Source organism: Myotis nattereri (genome assembly GCF_964212035.1).
Source record: "Myotis nattereri genome assembly, chromosome: 10".
NCBI classification, from domain to species: domain Eukaryota; kingdom Metazoa; phylum Chordata; class Mammalia; order Chiroptera; family Vespertilionidae; genus Myotis; species Myotis nattereri.
The window spans coordinates 9,834,577-9,855,815 of record NC_138085.1 but is presented as its reverse complement, the minus strand read 5'-3'; positions in this window follow the sequence as shown (position 1 = coordinate 9,855,815).

Genomic DNA, 21,239 nt, shown 5'->3' with positions numbered 1-21,239 from the left:
AGGTGTTCACTGTATTATTTCAAATTTTCTTAATGAATATTTTTAGAATAAAAAGTTTTGGAGTGAGGGAGAATATAATTATAGCAGTTTAATTAATTATTGGGCTATTGACAAGAGATTTCAAGACTTTTTGACTAATGTTAAATTCCTTAGTGGTAAGCACTGCAATCTTGGTACCTGGACATTGCTTTTTTGTGTTTTCCCCCATTAACTGTTTCCTGATGAACATTGTACCCTTCTAACAATATACTGGGAACGGTAAACTGAATTATTCCTAAACTTGAGGGCATGTGTAAAAGCATTTCTGTCCAGGAGTGTTGAAGCCAGTGACCATTTTTTTTTAAATATATTTTTATTGATTTCAGAGAGGAAGGGAGAGGGATAGAAAGATAGAAACATTAATGATGAGAGAGAATCATTGATCGGCTGCCTCCTGCACGCCCCCTACTGGGGATTGAGCCCACAACCCGGGCATGTGACCTTGACTGGAATCGAACCTGGGACCCTTCAGTCTACAGGCTAACGCTCTATCCACTGAGCCAAACCAGCTAGGGCGCCAGTGACCATTTTGATGATATTTCCGCCCCGCCCTCCCCTCCACCCCCATGTAACCATATGGTTAGTGTAGTTTTGAAAGTGGCATGGCGATATCCAACAAGTGTTTGGTTTTTTGGTTGTTTTTTTTTTTTTTAATATGTATTTTTATTTCCTCAGAGAGGAAGGGAGAGGGAGAGAGAGATAGAGACATCAATGATGAGAGAGAATCACTGATTGGCTGCCTCCTGCACAACCCACACTGGGGATCGAGGCTGCAACTCAAACATATGCCCTGACCTGGAATCAAACTGTGACCTCCTGGTTCATTGGTCGATGCTTAACCACAGAGCCATGCTGGCTGGGCTCAAACTAATTCTTTGCTTCTATGTTTCCATCTTAAATTCTCCAAAGGATGATTGCATGTTTACTACATTCCATGGATGTGCAGTTAGATGAATTGTCTCTTTTGTCTCCTTTATCTTAAGATTGCTTGTAAATAGAACGATAAGATTTTTAATTTCTGTCCTTTTGGTCTGGAAAACATATTGTTCTTTAGTCTTCTTACTATATGGGGGAAGATATTTTGTATTTAGTTAGGAATCAAGACCAGGTGTATGTGACTCAGATTTAGTTGAACAAATAAACAGATAACTATAATGCTGTATGCAGATAAATTAAAATGCCATATAATACCTGTGTGTCCACAGTGTGGTGAGTCAGGGGACTGGCTCTGAAGGCAGGATTTCTCAAAGAAGTTGCTGATTGAACTGGAAGTTGGGAAAAGAAGGGCATTCTAGGCAGAGCGAATCAGCCAAACGATTTATGGAAAAACATGATGTTTTCTAAGTTCAGAACGGATGTACCAAGGGTTTGGGTGTGGAGAGATGCTTGCAGGTGCTGAGTGGATCCAAACTGAAGGGCCTTGTTTGTACCTGGGAACTTGAAATTTACACTGTGCACAGAAGGAGCCTGTCAAGGATGTTAAAATGGAAAGTACATCTTCAGTTCTGTATTTTGAGAAGATATGACTTTGGTGGCAATGTGTAGGATGTGTAGGATTGGCTGGAGAGTAGAGAGACTGTTGTCAAGGATACTGTTCTATGATAGTTCAGGGGAAAAAGATTGGCTCTGAAGAGAGAAGACAGAGATGAGAGACAGAGCTGAGGGAATGTGCAAGTCCTGAGACATCAGGAGTAAGGGAGAGTATGAAAATACTATTGGGGTGGGGATGGGAGTGGCCCGGAAGAGATTAATGTGGGGAAAGGAGGACCTATGTAATACTTTCAACAATATAGATTTAAAAAATAAAAATAAAATAAAATACTATCTGCTTTTAGAGACTGGGAGGATGGGATTTCATAAAAGGAAGCTGAGTCAATAATAGGTACAGTGTAGATTTGAGACATTTCAGGTGGGAGTGCAGCTCTAATGCCGGTTTTTCCTAAATTTAACAACCACAGATCAGACAATTCAATTTAAAACTGGACAGAGAGCTTGAACGGGAATTTCTCTAAAGATATGTACATGGCCAATGAGCACATGAAACAGTGCTCAGCATGTTTAATCATTAGGCAAATGCAAATCAAAACCACAGTGAGATATCATGTCATACCTACTGAGATGACTGATATATTAAACAATGAAAAAAATAAGTGAGGATGTTGAAACTGGAACCCTGTGATTACTGGTGGAAAAGTAAAAAATGCCACTGTGGGAAACCATTTGCTGTTTCTCAAAAAGTTAAAGCTCCGCAGGGTGGAGGGGATCAATGGGGGATAGAAAGGGACATCTATAATATTTTCAACAATAAATTTCAAGATAAATTGGGGGGGGGGAGTTAAACCTAGAATCACCATATGATTCAACAATTCCCCTTTTGGGTATATATACACAAAAGACAGAAGCATCGATCAGATGCTCAAACCTCAGAGGGAAGGTAGGGGAGGGTGGGGGTCAGGGATAGAGGTCAACCAAAGGACTTGTATACATGCATATAAGCATAACCAATGGACACAGACCCAGGGGAGTGAGGTCATGAACGGGAGTGGGGTGGGGGGCAATGGGGGAATTAGGACATATATGTAATACCTTAATAAAAAAATGTTGAAATTAAAAGAAAAGATTTGAAAGCAGGGACTCAGTCGAACACCAGTGTTCATAGCAGCATTATTCACAATAGCTGAAATTGGAAACAACCCCAATGTGTATGGAGAGATGACTGGATATACAATATGTGGTATATGCCTACAATGAAATATTTAGCCTTTAAAATGAAGGAAATTCTGAGATGTGCTACAACATGGATGAACCTTGAGGATGTTATACCCAACATAACATAAATACTGTATAATTCCACCTTCATGGGGTACTTTGCTTTGAATAGGTAAATTCATAAGGACAGAAAATATAATAGAAGCTGAAGGAGGGAGAAAGGGGGAGTTGTTGAATTGGCAGTTTCTGTTTGGGATAATGGAAAAGTTCTGGAAATGGATAGCATTGAGGTTACACAACTTTATGAATGAATGTATTTAATTGTACTGAATTTGTACACCATAAATGGTTAAAATGGTAAATTTTACATTATGTATATTTAACCACAATTAAAAAACCCATAAAATACCATGAAATAATTTCAAGTAAGTGATTGTTAGGCATGCTAGTGAAAGTTGAATGGCATTTCCTAGTTATGTTTTGCAAGATGAAACGGAAAGTTTAGTTTTTCTAAAGATTTTTTTCTGACTGTCTAAAAATGATGAGATCATTAAGAAGCCTGTAGGTTATGAATAGCTCTTCTGGTAATCTTTAGTTTTATAAAGGACCTAAGGTCAATACAGGTTGAGCCACGGTTTGAGGACACTTTTGTGGCAAGGCTTCTATCTAGTAGATTTTTAAAATTTTGTCTACTCTTTCCTTAAAATTTATTTACACACATACTTTATCTTTTCTTATAATATTTATCATTAATCTGTTTAATTTTGTTTTACCTTTTTTAGTTCCCATGGTGCATGTGTTGAGCTGGTGAGAAGATAGTATATAGCTATATGTCATAATTATTTATTTGTTTATTTTTAAAATCTTTCCTTTTGAAAGTATTATAGATGTCCCCCACCCCGTTTTTAAAAATATATTTTATTGATTTCTTACAGAGAGGAAGGGAGAGAGATAGAGAGTTAGAAACATCACTGAGAGAGAAACATCGATCAGCTGCCTCCTGCACACCCCCTGGGGATGTGCCCACAACCCAGGTACATGCCCTTGACCGGAATCGAACCTGGGACCTTTCAGTCTGCAGGCCGACGCTCTATCCACTGAGCCAAACTGGTTTTGGTGTCCCCCCTTTGTTATTGTTCCCTTCTAGCTCACCATAATTCTTATTTAGATACTATTTGTTAATAGGCTATTATTTAGATGCAATTCTTAGATAAGCATTTTGTCTTAATTTTAGGCATTTATCATATCACAGGGTAAGTCTGAAAAAGCCTACAATAAGTTTCTGTTTAGAATTTTATTGAACTTTTTGATTCCAAATGTATACCTCTTTTTTTTGTTGTTCAAAACAAAGTGAACAATTGTGGTTTTGTCTAAGCATTTTTATATTATTCATTAAAGGAAGAGTCCCACATCTCTTTCTGGAGAAGGTGCTGTGGAGACTGTGGAAATGACAACAAAGAGCCTCAAATCTCGTGGAGAAAGTGCTTTGGAGACTGGAAATGACAACAGAGGATTTAGAAGATCACTAAAGTCATTTAGGTGTTTTGATATTCCTTTCATTTTCCAGCATTGTGATTACTTAATTTTTAAAATGTTTTAATTGATTTCAGGGACAGGAAGGGAGAGGGAGAGAGATAGAAATATCCTTGATGAGAGAGAATCATCAGTTGGCTGCCTCCTGCACACTCCCTCCTGGGAATAAAACCGGAAACCTGGGCATGTGCCCTGGTCAGGAATTGAACCATGACCTCTTGGTTCATGGATTGATGCTCAACCACTGAGCCACACCTGCTGGGCCAGCATTGTGATTTTTTTTTTCATATTCTTAGATCAACTTAATGTGAAAATGGAACTTGAATCCTTTAATTGAACTTTTTATTGTTTGAAGCAGTGGTTCTCAACCTGTGGGTCGTGAGCCCTTTAGGGGTCGAATGACCCTTTCACAGGGGACGCCTAATACCATGGGAAAACACATATATAATTACATATTGTTTTTGTGATTAATCACTATGCTTTAATTATGTTTAATTTGTAACAGTGAAATTGGGGGTCAAGATAACATGAGGAACTATATTAAAGGGTCGCGGCATTAGGAAGGTTGAGTTTAACACTGGTTTAAAGTATTACATATGTCTCCTTCTCCCCCCATCGACCCCTCCTTGGTCACTCCCACCCCCCTAATTACAAGGAGGCATGATTTAAAAAATCAATATCTGTTTCTTCTTCTCGGTATTGGGAGTATTTGCTGAATTCAGACCACCCCCAGAAGGTTGAGTCTCACCTTTTGAACAGATCTTTATGTCTGAATCCTTTGGAAAGTTTCTCAGATGAAGGATGAAGACTTGTCACAGAATCTCAGTCTGGATTCTTCTACACTTCTCTCACATACCTGCAATCTTTTTCCTTCTTCACTGGGTCTCTGAGGAGCCTAAATGGAATACTCTGATGGGAGAAGGAATTCATTCACTTGTTGACCCCCCTTGTTCAGTTGGCAAGGTAAATACTGCGTGTAGAGTGAGAACTTCCAGGAGTGCTCAGGTGACTCAGAAATTGGCCTTAGGAACCCAGAGCATTTTTTGCAAAACACAGAATTGTTTGAAGATACTGGCTATGTAAGGGCTTGTGAGTCATCTTTGTCCTAAGATCAGCAGGAAGCCAGGAAACATGGTAAACACTGGGGATGACCCAGTGCATTTCATGTTGACAAACTGACTGCCTGCACTGTGGATGAAGGTCTATAACAATACCTGCTATGCTGTAACAATACCTACATTCTAGTAGTGCTTACAGTTCAGAGAATTGCAGTTTAGCTAAATAAATTGTCAACAAGGCCAGGGAATCTGACCCCCAATTGTGATGAGAAAACCTGACAGAGTGTGTTTCCAAGACCATGACGCTTGGTTAGCTGTGGGCTCTCTGCTGCACTTGTGCTGTGGCCTTCGGTGTCTGTCAGGTTCCTGGTGGATCTGCGTTTAAATGGTGCTGAGACTGCACTCTCCCAGCCTGGCCAGCACTCTGTTTAACACTGAATTCTAAAGGTCACACACTTGGGTATTGTGACCCTTGATAATAAAATTGAATGGAATAAAAATATCAACATCTGAGTTAATATTACAGCACGTTTTCTAATTTTTGTGATCTTCCTTGAGATAAAGAAGTTGTATTCTGAGACATGGCACTTTTAATTTTTTTATTTCTCTTAGGACAAATCATTACTATCATGAAAACTGTTTTATAATGAAATGATTTCCAACCCTAATAACGGGCTCTGGTATTTTTCACATATTTTATTTAGTTTTAAAACGTCATAGTGAATTAACTGGTATTTCCCCATTTTCTGGAGAAAATATTGAGGCTCTAGAGATGGTTTTTTGAAGATCAACAGCTAATAGGTAATGGAAGAGAACCGAGATCACAGTGTTTTTACAGTAGTTTCACCTGCACAAAATTTGTCTAGCAAAAGTCGTTGAGGTTGCACTTATCAAACTGGGCACTGGAAAGTCCAGAAATAGAATAAAGGGGCTCTGGATTTGATTATCTTTTTTCACATAAGTATGTTTTTAAATGGGAAAGTTCTACTGATGAATGCTAACTGTTGGGGGTAAATATTATAATACCTTCCTAGTTATTTGTAGTTTATATGTTCTTGTTGTTGTAGGGACTAAAAATTGGAGTTTTACTTAGATCATTGCTGCAAGGATTACACAATGCTTTTCAGAACAACTGAAGAAGTATGCACACTTGATCAAGGTAAGCATCTGTGTCATTAAAGGTTTTGTGAAGAGTATGGTGACATTTGCTTGTATTTCTGTTATGTTTGGACTCTATGTCATAAACTCGCTTCTAAACAACATAGAGTACAGCCCAGCTGATGGGGTGTCAGGTCCTGTCACTTGTCTTGTACTCTCGTTCTTGAGGTCCCTTCCTTCCTCTCAGCCTCTCTCTCGCTTTCTCTGTGTGTGTGCGTCTCTGTCTGTGTCACTGACCTCCTGTTGTTCAGTCAGTAAGCTGAGTCCACCCCCTTTTCCTTACCACTTTAGTAAATCTTGGTTTTGGTAAGTGCTCCATTTTGTTCTGAGAGTGTCTTGGTCTGAGAAAAGATACGGCATATCGTGCTACTTTATTATAACTTCTAGACATAAACTGTCAAGTGCCATGAGTGGGATAGATTTCCACCTTGACATTCCTGATACGACGATTCTAGTGTGAAGCCATCCAGGTGAGCAGGAAGAGTACTAAGCCACATTGACTTCAGGGCCTCCTGATTCCATGTGTTCTCTGCGACCTGTCAACCTCTAGTATCGCCAGGTCCCTAACCATTCTCTACCTGCAGGCCGAAGGATCTTTTGAAAATGTAAATATGATCATGTCTCTTCTGAAAACTGACAGTGGTCTCCTATGGCCTTTAGAAATGAGTCCCAAATCCTTCGCGTGTCCGTTTAGGCCGTCCATGATCCGACCTTAGCTTCTTTTGCAGTCTTGTCTCTCCCTCACCCCTTTTCTGTGGTCACACTTTGAGATCCTCATTGGCATCATACTCTGCCAGCCCAGCTTAGAGCTGTGCCATGCCCTGTATCTGAACGTCTCCCTCTGGAGTCGGTGGAAGGCTGGTGTTCTTTGCGGCATCTCCCATCTTTCCCCTGTCCTGCTCTCTGCTCCCATAGTTGTTTTGTTTTTGTTTTCGTGTTTGTTGTTGTTGTTTTCAGCAATACCATGAAATGCTACAACCTTGTCCACCCTCAGGAGTTTTAAGGATCTCATTCAGTGTGGAAGTTGAGAATTATAAGCAGCAGAATAGTGATGAAGCTAACAGGAGGGACTTGTCTTTCTCACAAAAGAACAAGTCCACAGGTAGGTGGATCCAATATTGAAGTCAGCTGCTCAGTGATGTCAGGGTAAGCTCCCAGCATCAACGAGAGGGAAAAAATCCTCTGCTCGCTTTTGTGCTTTATATCAGGGAGGAAAATAGTGTCTCAGAAATCAACTATGAGACTCTTGGGTGAACCCATGGGCAGAACGGGCCGAATTGCAAGGGACATAGAGCAGTTTAGTGTCAAACTGCTCCTGAAAGAGGTGCCTCAGCCCAGGAGGAGGTGGTGAGGGGAAGGGCAGTGGGGACCTGTGGGATGGTGAGCTTCGTGTTTCTACTGTGATCACTGATAGCCCCGGACATTTCTTCTTTGTAGACTTGTGGAGGAAAGGTGCCCCGAGATTCAGGGATGACTTTTAAACAACGGTTTCCTAGCGTTTTGAAGTGCCCTGTCTCATAGGGTCCATATTATTATCCACATATAACTGGTTAAACATATATGTCATTATTGATCTCAGAGAGAGAAAGGGAAAGGGAACAGAGAGAGCGGGGGGTGGAGATGGGGGCGGTGAGGAGGCTGGGGAAGGGGAAAGAGAAACATCAATGATGAGAGAGCATCATCGGTCCCATAGCCCCAGCGCGCAACCCCGGTACGGGCCCTGACTGGGAATGAAACGGGGATCTCTTGGTTCTGGGGTCCACGCTCAAGCACTGAGCCACGCCATCCCGGCAGCCACATATCACTTTAAAATGAAACTTTTTTTTTTAATTCAAATTTACTAAAACTTAAAATTCACTGGGACATTTCGGTTTCTCTTGTTGGATACCTGAGGAGTGTTGGCTTGGTGTATTGACAACCTGGTTTGCCTTGAAAGGAAATATGAAATGAAAGAAAGGAAATGTGTCTCCCATCAGAGCAAAGTGTTCACATGAGAACGATGAGCTTTGGATGATTGGGCCACAGCACTGAACGGATCCCTCTTGCACAGCGTGCCTCCCTTTGAAATACTCACCAGTGGCATTCTTTTGTCCTTTTCTGCTTAGAATTTTCTGACATGGTGGTTTTCATTTTAATTATAGATTGTTCCAGTGGTGGTGTCAGTGAACTATGGGCCTTCCAGTGGAACCAGGCTGTGTACCTTGTTTCCCTAGCGACCTGTTCCAGTGGAACCATTGCCTCTCCCTAAGCTGAGTTTGACTGGTGAGTTAAATTCTGGGCGCATGGAGGAAGGGAAATGATTCAAAAAGTGTTTAGTGGAGGGAGTTGTTTTGAGTTACTCCTGTTGCAACCAAAGCAATGCTCTTGCTATTCCTAGTGATATTAAATATGGTTAAGAGCTAGTCTACTGGTTGTTTCTGGCCAAATAGCAAATCCAGCTAAATAGCAAGGGACGTAGAAGGTCCCCCATTAAGTAATTTTTCCTTTCATGAGACAATTTCAAGATACAAATTGGTATTTGGGAAAGTTTAGAAAGATATGATTGAGTCTGGCCAGTGTTGCACAGTGGTTGAGCGTCTGCCTGGGAACCAGACAGGAGTGCACAGTTGGTTTGATTCGGGGTCATGGAACAGGCCCGGGTTGCAGACTGGATCACCAATAGGGGTCGTGAAGGAGGCAACCGATCAATGCTTCTCTCTCATCATTTACGTTTCTGTCTCGCCCTTTCTCCCTCCCTGAAATCAATCAAAGTGTATTTTTAAAATATAGATTGAGTCTAGCCCCGGCTGATGGGGCTCATTGGATGGGCATCTCCCCTTGCACTGAAAGGTTTCTGGATCAGTTCCCAGGGAGGGCACGTGGCAGGGTTTTGTGGTCAATTCCATGTCACGGGGGTGGGCAGGAGGCGGCTGGTGCGCCTCTCATCTGTGCTCTCTGCCTCTCCCTTCCTCTCTCTACTGTCTGTGTATATACTGGAGGTATGATCCTTGTGTCAACCAGAACCTATACATGAAGCAAAATGAGAAGAAACTGTCACTTCTGGTAGTTTCACTGCTGACAGTTCACCAGTGTGAACATTCTGGTGTATATATTTCCAGATTTTATTTGCCCATTTTATCAGTGTAAACGTAGTTATCAGAAGAAATTAAATGTTTCAAAACTTATTTTAAAACTGTATTATACAGTGAGCACCTTCCATGTCAGCATGTATGTGTACGTGTGTGCGTGCGTGTGTGTGTGTGTGTGTGTGTGTATGGAATTATGTATATGTACATGAGAAGACATGGTCTACACGTGTTTTTATTTTTATTTTTATTTTTTTATTAGTTAAGGTATTACAAATGTGTCCTCATCCCCCCCTTTAACCTCCAACCTCCCCCACACACACAAACTCATGCTCCCATCCCCGCGTTGTCCATGTCCATTGGTTTGGCTTATATACATGTATACAAGTCCTTCTGTTGATCTCTTCCCCTTACCCCCGCCCTCCCCTACTTTCCTTCTGGGGATTGATAGCCTGATCGCTGTTTCTCAGTCTTTGGGTCTGTCCTTTTTCATCAGTCTATGTTGTTCTCTATAATCCACAAATGAGTGATATCATGTGGTATTTATCTTTCTCTGACTGGCTTATTTCACTTAGCATAATGCTCTCCAGTTCCATCCATGCTGTTGCAAAAGGCAAGAGTTCCTTTTTTTTACCGCAGCATAGTGTTCCATTGTGTATATGTACCACAGTTTTCTGATCCACTCATCTGCTGATGGGCACTTAGGCTGTTTCCAAATCTTAGCTATGGTGAATTGTGCTGCTATGAACATAGGGGTGCATATATCCTTTCTAATTGGCGTTTCTGGTTTCTTGGGATATATTCCTAGGAGTGGGATCACAGGGTCAAATGGGAGTTCCATTTTTAGTCTTCTGAGGTAGCTCCATACTGTTCTCCACAGTGGCTGCACCAGTCTGCATTCCCACCAGCAGTGCAGAAGGGTTCCTTTTTCTCCACATCCTCTCCAACACTTGTTGTTTGTTGATTTGTTGATGATAGCCATTCTGACAGGTGTGAGATGATAACGCATTGTCGTTTTGATTTGCATCTCTCGTATAATTAGTGACTTTGAGCAGGTTTTCATATGTCTTTCTGCCTTCTGTATGTCCTCTTTCGAAAAGTGTCTATCTAGGTCTGTTGCCCATTTTTTTATTGGATTTTTTATCTTCCTTTTGTTAAGTTTCATGAGATCCCTGTATATGTTGGAAATTAAACCCTTATCGGTGGTATCATTGGTAAATATGTTCTCCCATGTAGTGGGTCTTCTTGTTGTTTTTTTGATGGTTTCCTTTGCTGTGCAAAAGCTTTTTATTTTGATGTAGTCCCATTTGTTTATTTTCTCTTTAGTTTCCATTGCCCTAGGAGCATTATCAGAGAAGAAATTTCTTCGGCATATGTTTGCGATTTCGCTGCCTGTGGATTCCTCTAGTATTTTTATGGTTTCCCGTCTTACGTTTAAGTCTTTTATCCATTTTGAGTTTATTTTTGTGTATGGTGTGAGTTGGTGATCTAGTTTCATCCTTTTGCATGTATCTGTCCAATTTCCCAACACCATTTATTGAAAAGACTGTCTTGACTCCATTGAATGCTCTTGCCTCCTTTGTCGAATATTAATTGGGCATAGTGGTTTGGGTCGATTTCTGGGGTCTCTATTCTATTCCATTGATCTATATGTCTGTTCTTGTGCCAGTACCAAGCTGTTTTAAGAACAGTGGCTTTGTAATACAGTTTGATATCTGGTATTGAGATCCCACCTACTTTGTGTTTTCTCAGGATTGCTGCAGCTATTCGGGGTCTTTTTTTATTCCAGATGAATTTTTGGAACGTTCGTTCTAGATTTGTGAAATATGCCGTTGGTAATTTAATGGGGATTGCATTGAATCTATAAATTGCTTTGGGTAGTATGGACATTTTGATGATGTTGATTCTACCAATCCGTGAACACGGTATATTCTTCCATCTGTTTATGTCTTCCTCTATCTCTTTTTTCAGTGTCCTGTAGTTTTCAGCATATAAGTCTTTTACCTCCTTAGTTAAGTTTATTCCTAGGTATTTTAATTTTTTTGGTGCAATGGTAAATGGGATTGCTTCTGTAGTTTCACTTTCTGTAAGTTCACTATTGGTGTAAAGAAATGCCATGGATTTCTTAGCATTAATTTTGTATCCTGCTACATTGCCAAATTCATTTATTAAGTCTAATAATTTTTTGATGGAGTCTTTAGGGTTCTGTATGTACAGTATCATGTCATCTGCAAATAAGGACAGTTTTACTTCTTCTTTTCCAATCTGGATGCCTTTTATTTCTTCTTCGTGTCTGATCGCAATGGCTAGTACTTCCAGTACTATGTTGAACAGGAGTGGTGAGAGGGGGCATCCCTGTCTTGTTCCTGTTTTTAGGGGGAATGGTTTTCGTTTTTGCCCATTGATTATGATGTTGGCTGTGGGTTTGTCATATATGGCTTTTATTATGTTGAGGTATGATCCCTCAATTCCTATCTTGCTGAGAGTTTTTATCAAGAAAGGGTGTTGGATTTTGTCAAATGCTTTTTCCGCATCAATTGATATGACTATGTGGTTTTTTTTCTCTCAATTTGTTTATGTGGTGTATCACGTTTATTGATTTGCGGATATTGTACCATCCTTGCATCCCTGGGATAAATCCTACTTGGTCATGGTGTATGATCTTTTTGATGTACTGCTGGATCCGATTTGCTAGGATTTTGTTGAGGATTTTGGCATCTATGTTCATGAGGGATATTGGCCTATAATTCTCTTTCATTGTATTGTCTTTATCTGGTTTTGGGATTAGGGTGATGTTGGCTTCATAGAATGAGCTGGGAAGTGTTCCTTCCTCAAAGATCTTTCGACATAGTCTGAGGAGGATAGGTTTTAGGTCTTCCTTGAATGTTTGGTAAAACTCCCCTGTGAAGCCATCTGGCCCCGGGCTTTTGTTTGCTGGAAGCTTTTTGATTACTGCTTCGATTTCCTCCATAGTTATTGGCCTATTGAGATTTTTAGATTCTTCCTGGTTAAGTTTTGGAAGGTTGTATTTATCTAGGAATATGTCCATTTCCTCCAGGTTGTCTAGTGTGTTGGAGTAGAGTTGTTCATAGTATTTTCTAACAATCCTTTGTATTTCTACGGGGTCTGTTGTTATTTCTCCTCTTTCATTTCTGATTTTGTTTATTTGGGTCCTCTCTCTTTGTTTCTTGGTGAGCCTGGCTAGAGGTGTATCAATCTTGTTTATCCTTTCAAAGAACCAGCTCTTGGTTTTGTTGATCTTTTGTATTGTTTTTTTGGTCTCTATGTCGTTTATCTCCGCTCTGATCTTTGTTATTTCCTTCCTTCTGCTTACAGTGGGCTTTTTTTGTTGCTCTCTTTCTAATTCTTCGAGTTGTAGAGTTAGGTCATTTATTCTCATTGTTTCTTGTTTCTTGCAGTAGGCTTGTAGAGCTATGAACTTCCCTCTCAAGACTGCTTTTGCTGTGTCCCATAGGTTTTGGATTGTTGTGTTTTCATTGTCATTCGTTGCCATGATGTTTTTTATTTCTTCTTTGATGTTTTTTATTTCTTCTTTGATCTCACTGGTGACCCAGTCGTTGTTTAATAGCATGCTATTTAGTCTCCATGTGTTTGATTTTTTTGGATTGTTTTTGTTGTAGTTGATTTCCAGTTTTATGCCTTTGTGGTCTGAGAAGATACTTGATATGATTTCAATTTTCTTGAATTTGAAGAGACTTTGTCTGTGACCCAATATATGGTCTATCTTTGAAGATGACAAATGTGCACCTGAGGAGAATGTATATTCTGTGGCTTTGGGGTGAAATGTTCTGAAGATGTCAATTAATTCCATCTGATCTAGTGAGTCATTTAGGATTGATGTTTCTTTGCTGAGTTTCTGTTTAGAGGATTTGTCCAGTGGCGATAATGGGGTGTTAAGGTCTCCTACTATGATTGTATTGCTGTCAATCTCTCCCTTGATCTTCTCCAGAAGATTTCTTACGTATTTGGGTGCTCCTATATTGGGTGCATATATATTTACCAGAGTTATTTCTTCTTGTTGGACTGCTCCCTTTAGTATTATGAAGTGGCCTTCTTGATCTCTTTTTATGTCCTTCACTTTGAGATCTAATTTGTCAGATATAAGTATTGCTACCCCGGCTCTTTTTTCACTTCCATTGGCCTGAAAAACCTTTTTCCATCCCTTCACCATCAGTCTGTGTGCGTCTTTTTTTCTGAGGTGGGTTTCCTGTAGACAGCAGATATATGGGTCATGTTTTCTTATCCACTCATTTACCCTATGCCTTTTGACTGGGGAATTTAATCCATTTACATTTAAAGTTATTATTGATAGAAACTTGTTAGTCGCCATTTTTGTTCTTTACCGCTGTGTTCCTTCTTTGTTTCCTGTTTTTTCTATTTACAGCAGACCCTTTAGCATTTCTTGCATTGCTGGTTTGGTTGTAATAAACTCCCGTAGACCATTTTTGCCTGTGAAGCTCCTGATTTGACCCTCAATTTTGATTGATAGCCTCGCTGGGTATAGTATTCTTGGATTCAGACCCTTCCTTTGCATGACTTTGTATATTTCATTCCATTCCCTTCTTGCCTGATGTGTTTCTGTTGAGAAATCGGTCGCTAGTCTGATGGGGGATCCTTTGTAGGTAACTTTCCGTCTCTCTCTGGCTGCTTTTAAGATTCTTGCTTTGTCGTTGGTGTTTGCCAATTTAATTATTATGTGCCTTGGTGTCGCTCTTTTCGGGTTCATTTTGTTTGGGACTCTGTGAGCTTCTTGGATTTGTGTGAGTTTTTTTCCTCCCTATATCAGGGAAATTTTCTGTTACTATTTTTTCAAACAGGTTTTCTATTCCTTGCTCAGTTTCCTCTCCTTCTGGCACCCCTATTATTCAGATGTTGTTTCGTTTAGCATTGTCCCAGAGTTCTCTTACGCTCTCTTCCTGCTTCTTAATTTTTTTACACGTGTTTTTAAATAACAACCTTATTTATTCAAAAGGAGTATTTAACTTAATGGGAAATAGTCTACATAAATAGGTAGGTACTTTTAGAAATTATCCTTATTTACTATTATAAATGTACAGTTGGGATGTATTCCTCTGAATTATTGAAGATAATCGCCTAGAACTCTTCTGACAGCACGAGAGAAGTCTTCCAGGGCAGCCAGTAGCTGGCTCCATAATGGCTTCAGGTACTGCCTCGGGCCAGGCCTAGCCAGGGCAGGGCCTCTCATTGGACCAGTCTGGCCCCTGAGCAGGCCCTTCCTCTGCCTCCGGAGAGCTCTGGAGCTCTGGGCTTGGACCTGGAGCAGGAGAAAGAGACACATTGACTCACACTCCTGGCTTTCCTGTGACTTAGTGCAGACAGGAAAGATGCCACCGCCTTAAGGAAACTCCAACCCATGAGCCTGCCATTCCCCGATGATCTGCCCACATGATCATTCCCCCTCACCTTGTTGAGTTGCCTCGGTGGGCTCAAGGTGCTGCAGTGCCAACCATAGATTTTGGGCATGGCCCACCAAGTGTGAGGCAGAGTTGACGGTCACCAAGGCCTGCTCTACCTCGAAGCAGGCGAAAGGAAGGGGCTGCCCCAAACCCTGGACCTGGTCCAGCCAGGTCCCCACCATCGCAGCAAAGGCCCTGGGGAGAGGCAGGTGGGCAACAGAGTCTGAGTCCTGGTCTTTCTTTCCACTCTGCCCTCCCATGGCACACTTGTTTAGATCTGAGCCTCTGTGCAGTCCCCCCTTGCCCACCCAGGGGGCAGCCCCATGCCACCCTCGGCCCCTGTGTGGCTCTCCTGGTTGTAGCAGTTGTGGGATCCAGCAGGTTCAACACGGAGTCTGAGTAAGACTCTTCTTCCCACTGGCAGCTCTCCGGAAGGTCCTGTGCACTGCACACACCCACCCTCGGGGCACTGGGTGTCTGGGATGAGGACTGAGACAGACTGCTGACCACAGTCCTGTTCTGAGCTTGGCCACAGTGGTAAGGGGAGATGGATATGGAGAGGGGAAGGCAGAGCGAGGCGGGATGTTTTTCACAAAACTTTCTCATACTGGCAAGGAAAAAAGAAGGTGATGTTTAATATAGGTTTGGATTTGGGAGGGTGGGAGGAATGGTGGTGGTCAAAGTCATGAGAAACAGGGTGTTGTGTTAGTGCCGGCAGTGTATAATAATGAATTTGATTTCCTTTTACATGGTAGACTATTGAATATTGTTAAACTCTTGAAAGGATGGTCAGCTCAATATCTGAAGTTTTATGCCACAACTGGTCCAGTTTTTCATTTAAAAACTTGGTCTAGAACAGCATTGTTGGATATTGGAGATACTAGAGAAGTGAGGTTTTACTGTTTCACTGATGATTCACTTCATGTTACTTGTGCCCCATACATAAGTAAGATATTAGCACTAAGGGAAATTGGGTATGGTGTACATGGTTATTATCTTTACAATGTTTCTGTAAATGTGGAACTATTCTAAAATAAACATCCATTAAAACAACACTCAATATCCTAGGAAATTGTAGCAACTGAACCTAGCGGAATGGACCACTGAAATGACGGGGGAGTATGGGAATTGTCTTAGAGGAAACACCACCTCCCTGCCAAATGCAGGACTGTAATGGAACTAGAGGAAATGAGAGAGAGAGAGGACAGTTTGGGAAAAATGTTAGGAGTTAAGAGGAAGGTCTCAGTTTTATAACCAGAGTGTGTGAGATTTCTGCATCTTCTGCCAACCCCGGCCCTCCTTGATAGTCTAGCTGAGGCTTTGTGATGTCACGCCACACCATGGCAACCACAGATTTTGGGCAACCAGAGCTGAAGGGAGTGGCTCCTCATTACCCTAAAGAATATAAATAGAGACCAGGCCCCCTTCAGTATGGTCTGTTGCCTCAAGATAGCGAACCTTAATAAGAGGATATTGTAGACTAGTAGAGATAAGGAGTAAGACTCCAAACAGAAGGGTGAATGAAGAAACTGTAAGTCCAAAAGTGAATTTATGTTCGTATTGGAGTTAGGTGGGATGGATGGTGGACGTCGCAGTCATGAGTAACAGCGTGCTGTGTTAGTGATGGCAGTGTATAATTAAGTATTTGATTTCCTTTTTATATGGCAGACTATTAAATATTGTAAAAGTATGGAAAGGATGGTCAGCTCAAGATGTGAATTTTATTCCACAACTGGTACAGTTTTTCTTTTAACAACTTGGTCTAGAACAGCACTTTTGGATATTGGAGATACTAGAGAACTGAGGTTTTACTCTGTTTCACTGATGATTCACTTCATGTTACTTTTGCCCCATACATAAGAAAGATATTAGTGCTAAGGGAAATTGGGTATGATGTACATGGTTATTATCTTCACAGTTTTTCTGTAAATGTGGAACTATTCTAAAATAAACATCCATTAAAACAACACTCAAAATCCTAGGAAATTGTAGCAACTCAACCTAGTGGAATGGACTATTGAAATGACGGGGGAGTATGGCAATTGTCTTAGAAGAAACAACACCTCCCTCCCATATGCTGGACTGTAATGGAACTAGAGGAAATGAGAGAGAGAGAGGACAGTTTGGGAAAAATGTTAGGAGTTAAGAGGAAGGTCTCTGTTTTATAACCAGAGTGTGTGAGATTTCTGCATCTTCTGCCACCCAAGCCCCTCCTGGATGGTCTAGCTGAGGCATTGTGATGTCAAGCCACACCATGGCAACCACAGAATTTGGGCAACCAGAGCTGAAGGGAGTGGCTCCTCATTACCTTATAGAGTATAAATAGAGGCCAGGCCCCCTTCAGAAGTGTCTGTTGCCTCAAGATAGCGAACCTTAATAAGAGGATTTTGTAGACTAGTAGAGATAAGGAGTAAGACTCCAAACAGAAGGGTGGATGAAGAAACTGTAAGTCCAAAAGTGAATTTATGTTCGTATTGGGGGTAGGTGGGATGGATGGTGGAGGTCGCAGTCATGAGTAACAGGGTGTTGTGTTAGTGATGGCAGTGTATAATTAAGTATTTGATTTCCTTTTTATATGGCAGACTATTGAATATTGTTAAAGTATGGAAAGGATGGTCAGCTCAAGATGTGAATTTTATGCCACAACTGGTACAGTTTTTCCTTGCACAACTTGGTCTAGAACAGCATTTTTGGATATTGGAGATACTAGAGAAGTGAGGTTTCACTCTGTTTCACTGATGATTCACTTCATGTTACTTTTGCCCCATACAGAAGTAAGATATTAGTAATAAGGGAAATTGGGTATGGTGTACATGGTTATTATCTTCACAATTTTTCTGTAAATGTGGAACTATTCTAAAATAAACATCCATTAGAACAACACTCAAAATCCTAGGAAATTGTAGCAACTCAACCTAGCGGAATGGACCACTGAAATGAAGGGGGAGTATGGGAATTGTCTTAGAGGAAACACCACCTCCCTGCCATACGCTGGACTGTAATGGAACTAGAGGAAATGAGAGAGAGAGAGGACAGTTTGGGAAAAATGTTAGGAGTTAAGAGGAAGGTCTCTGTTTTATAACCAGAGTGTGTGAGTTTTCTGCATCTTCTGCTCCCCCCGCCCCTCCTGGATGGTCAAGTTGAGGCATTGTGATGTCAAGCCACACCATGGCAACCACAGAATTTGGGCAACCAGAGCTGAAGGGAGTGGCTCCTCATTACCTTATAGAGTATAAATAGAGGCCAGGCCCCCTTCAGTAGTGTCTGTTGCCTCAAGGTAGCGAAATTTAATAAGACGATATTGTAGACTAGTAGAGATAAGGAGTAAGACCTCAAACAGAAGGGTGGATGAAGAAACTGTAAGTCCAAAAGTGAATTTATGTTCGTATTGGCGGTAGGTGGGATGGATGGTGGAGGTCGCAGTCATGAGTAACAGGGTGTTGTGTTAGTGATGGCTGTGTATAATTATTTGATTTCCTTTTTATATGGCAGACTATTGAATATTGTTAAAGTATGGAAAGGATGGTCAGCTCAAGATGTGAATTTTATACCACAACTGGTACAGTTTTTCTTTTAACAACTTGGTCTAGAATAGCATTTTTGGATGTTGGAGATACTAGAGAAGTGAGGTTTCACTCTGTTTCACTGATGATTCACTTCGTGTTACTTTTGCACCATACAGAAGTAAGATATTAGTAATAAGGGAAATTGGGTATGGTGTACATGGTTACTATCTTCACAATTTTTCTGAAAATGTGGAACTATTCTAAAATAAACATCCATTAAAACAACACTCAAAATCCTAGGAAATTGTAGCAACTCAACCTAGCGGAATGGACCACTGAAATGACGGGGGAGTATGGGAATTGTCTTAGAGGAAACACCACCTCCCTGCCATACGCTGGACTGTAATGGAACTAGAGGAAATGAGAGAGAGAGAGGACAGTTTGGGAAAAATGATAGGTGTTAAGAGGAAGGTCTCTGTTTTATAACCAGAGTGTGTGAGATTTCTGCATCTTCTGCCACCACCGCCCCTCCTGGATAGTCTAGCTGAGGCTTTGTGATTTCACGCCACACCATGGCAACCACAGAATTTGGGCAACCAGAGCTGAAGGGAGTGGCTCCTCATTACCCTAAAGAATATAGAGACCAGGCCCCCTTCAGTAGTGTCTGTTGCCTCAAGATAGCGAACCTTAATAAGAGGATATTGTAGACTAGTAGAGATAAGGAGTAAGACTCCAAACAGAAGGGTGAATGAAGAAACTGTAAGTCCAAAAGTGAATTTATGTTCGTATTGGGGGTAGGTGGGATGGATGGTGGACATCGCAGTCATGAGTAACAGGGTGTTGTGTTAGTGATGGCAGTGTATAATTAAGTATTTGATTTCCTTTTTATATGGCAGACTATTGAATATTGTTAAAGTATGGAAAGGATGGTCAGCTCAAGATGTGAATTTTATGCCACAACTGGTACAGTTTTTCTTTTAACAACTTGGTCTAGAACAGCACTTTTGGATATTGGAGATACTAGAGAAGTGAGGTTTCACTCTGTTTCACTGATGATTCACTTCATGTTACTTTTGCCCCATACAGTAGTAAGATATTAGTAATAAGGGAAATTGGGTATGGTGTACATGGTTATTATCTTCACAATTTTTCTGTAAATGTGGAACTATTCTAAAATAAACATCCATTAAAACAACACTCAAAATCCTAGGAAATTGTAGCAACTGAACCTAGTGGAATGGACCACTGAAATGACGGGGTAGTATGGCAATTGTCTTAGAGGAAACACCACCTCCCTGCCATATGCTGGACTGTAATGGAACTAGAGGAAATGAGAGAGAGAGAGGACAGTTTGGGAAAAATGTTAGGAGTTAAGAGGAAGGTCTCTGTTTTATAACCAGAGTGTGTGAGATTTCTGCATCTTCTGCTCCCTCCGCCCCTCCTGGATGGTCTAGCTGAGGCATGGTGATGTCAAGCCATACCAGGGCAACCACAGAATTTGGGCAACCAGAGCTGAAGGGAGTGGCTCCTCATTACCTTATAGAGTATAAATAGAGGCCAGGCCCCCTTCAGTAGTGTCTGTTGCCTCAAGGTAGCGAAATTTAATAAGACGATATTGTAGACTAGTAGAGATAAGGAGTAAGACCTCAAACAGAAGGGTGGATGAAGAAACTGTAAGTCCAAAAGTGAATTTATGTTCGTATTGGCGGTAGGTGGGATGTATGGTGGAGGTCGCAGTCATGAGTAACAGGGTGTTGTGTTAGTGATGGCTGTGTATAATTAAGTATTTGATTTCCTTTTTATATGGCAGACTATTGAATATTGTTAAAGTATGGAAAGGATGGTCAGCTCAAGATGTGAATTTTATACCACAACTGGTACAGTTTTTCTTTTAACAACTTGGTCTAGAATAGCATTTTTGGATGTTGGAGATACTAGAGAAGTGAGGTTTCACTCTGTTTCACTGATGATTCACTTCGTGTTACTTTTGCACCATACAGAAGTAAGATATTAGTAATAAGGGAAATTGGGTATGGTGTACATGGTTACTATCTTCACAATTTTTCTGAAAATGTGGAACTATTCTAAAATAAACATCCATTAAAACAACACTCAAAATCCTAGGAAATTGTAGCAACTCAACCTAGCGGAATGGACCACTGAAATGACGGGGGAGTATGGGAATTGTCTTAGAGGAAACACCACCTCCCTGCCATACGCTGGACTGTAATGGAACTAGAGGAAATGAGAGAGAGAGAGGACAGTTTGGGAAAAATGTTAGGAGTTAAGAGGAAGGTCTCTGTTTTATAACCAGAGTGTGTGAGATTTCTGCATCTTCTGCTCCCCCCGCCCCTCCTGGATGGTCAAGCTGAGGCATTGTGATGTCAAGCCACACCATGGCAACCACAGAATTTGGGCAACCAGAGCTGAAGGGAGTGGCTCCTCATTACCTTAGAGAGTATAAATAGAGGCCAGGCCCCCTTCAGTAGTGTCTGTTGCCTCAAGGTAGCGAAACTTAATAAGACGATATTGTAGACTAGTAGAGATAAGGAGTAAGACCTCAAACAGAAGGGTGGATGAAGAAACTGTAAGTCCAAAAGTGAATTTATGTTCGTATTGGCGGTAGGTGGGATGGATGGTGGAGGTCGCAGTCATGAGTAACAGGGTGTTGTGTTAGTGATGGCTGTGTATAATTAAGTATTTGATTTCCTTTTTATATGGCAGACTATTGAA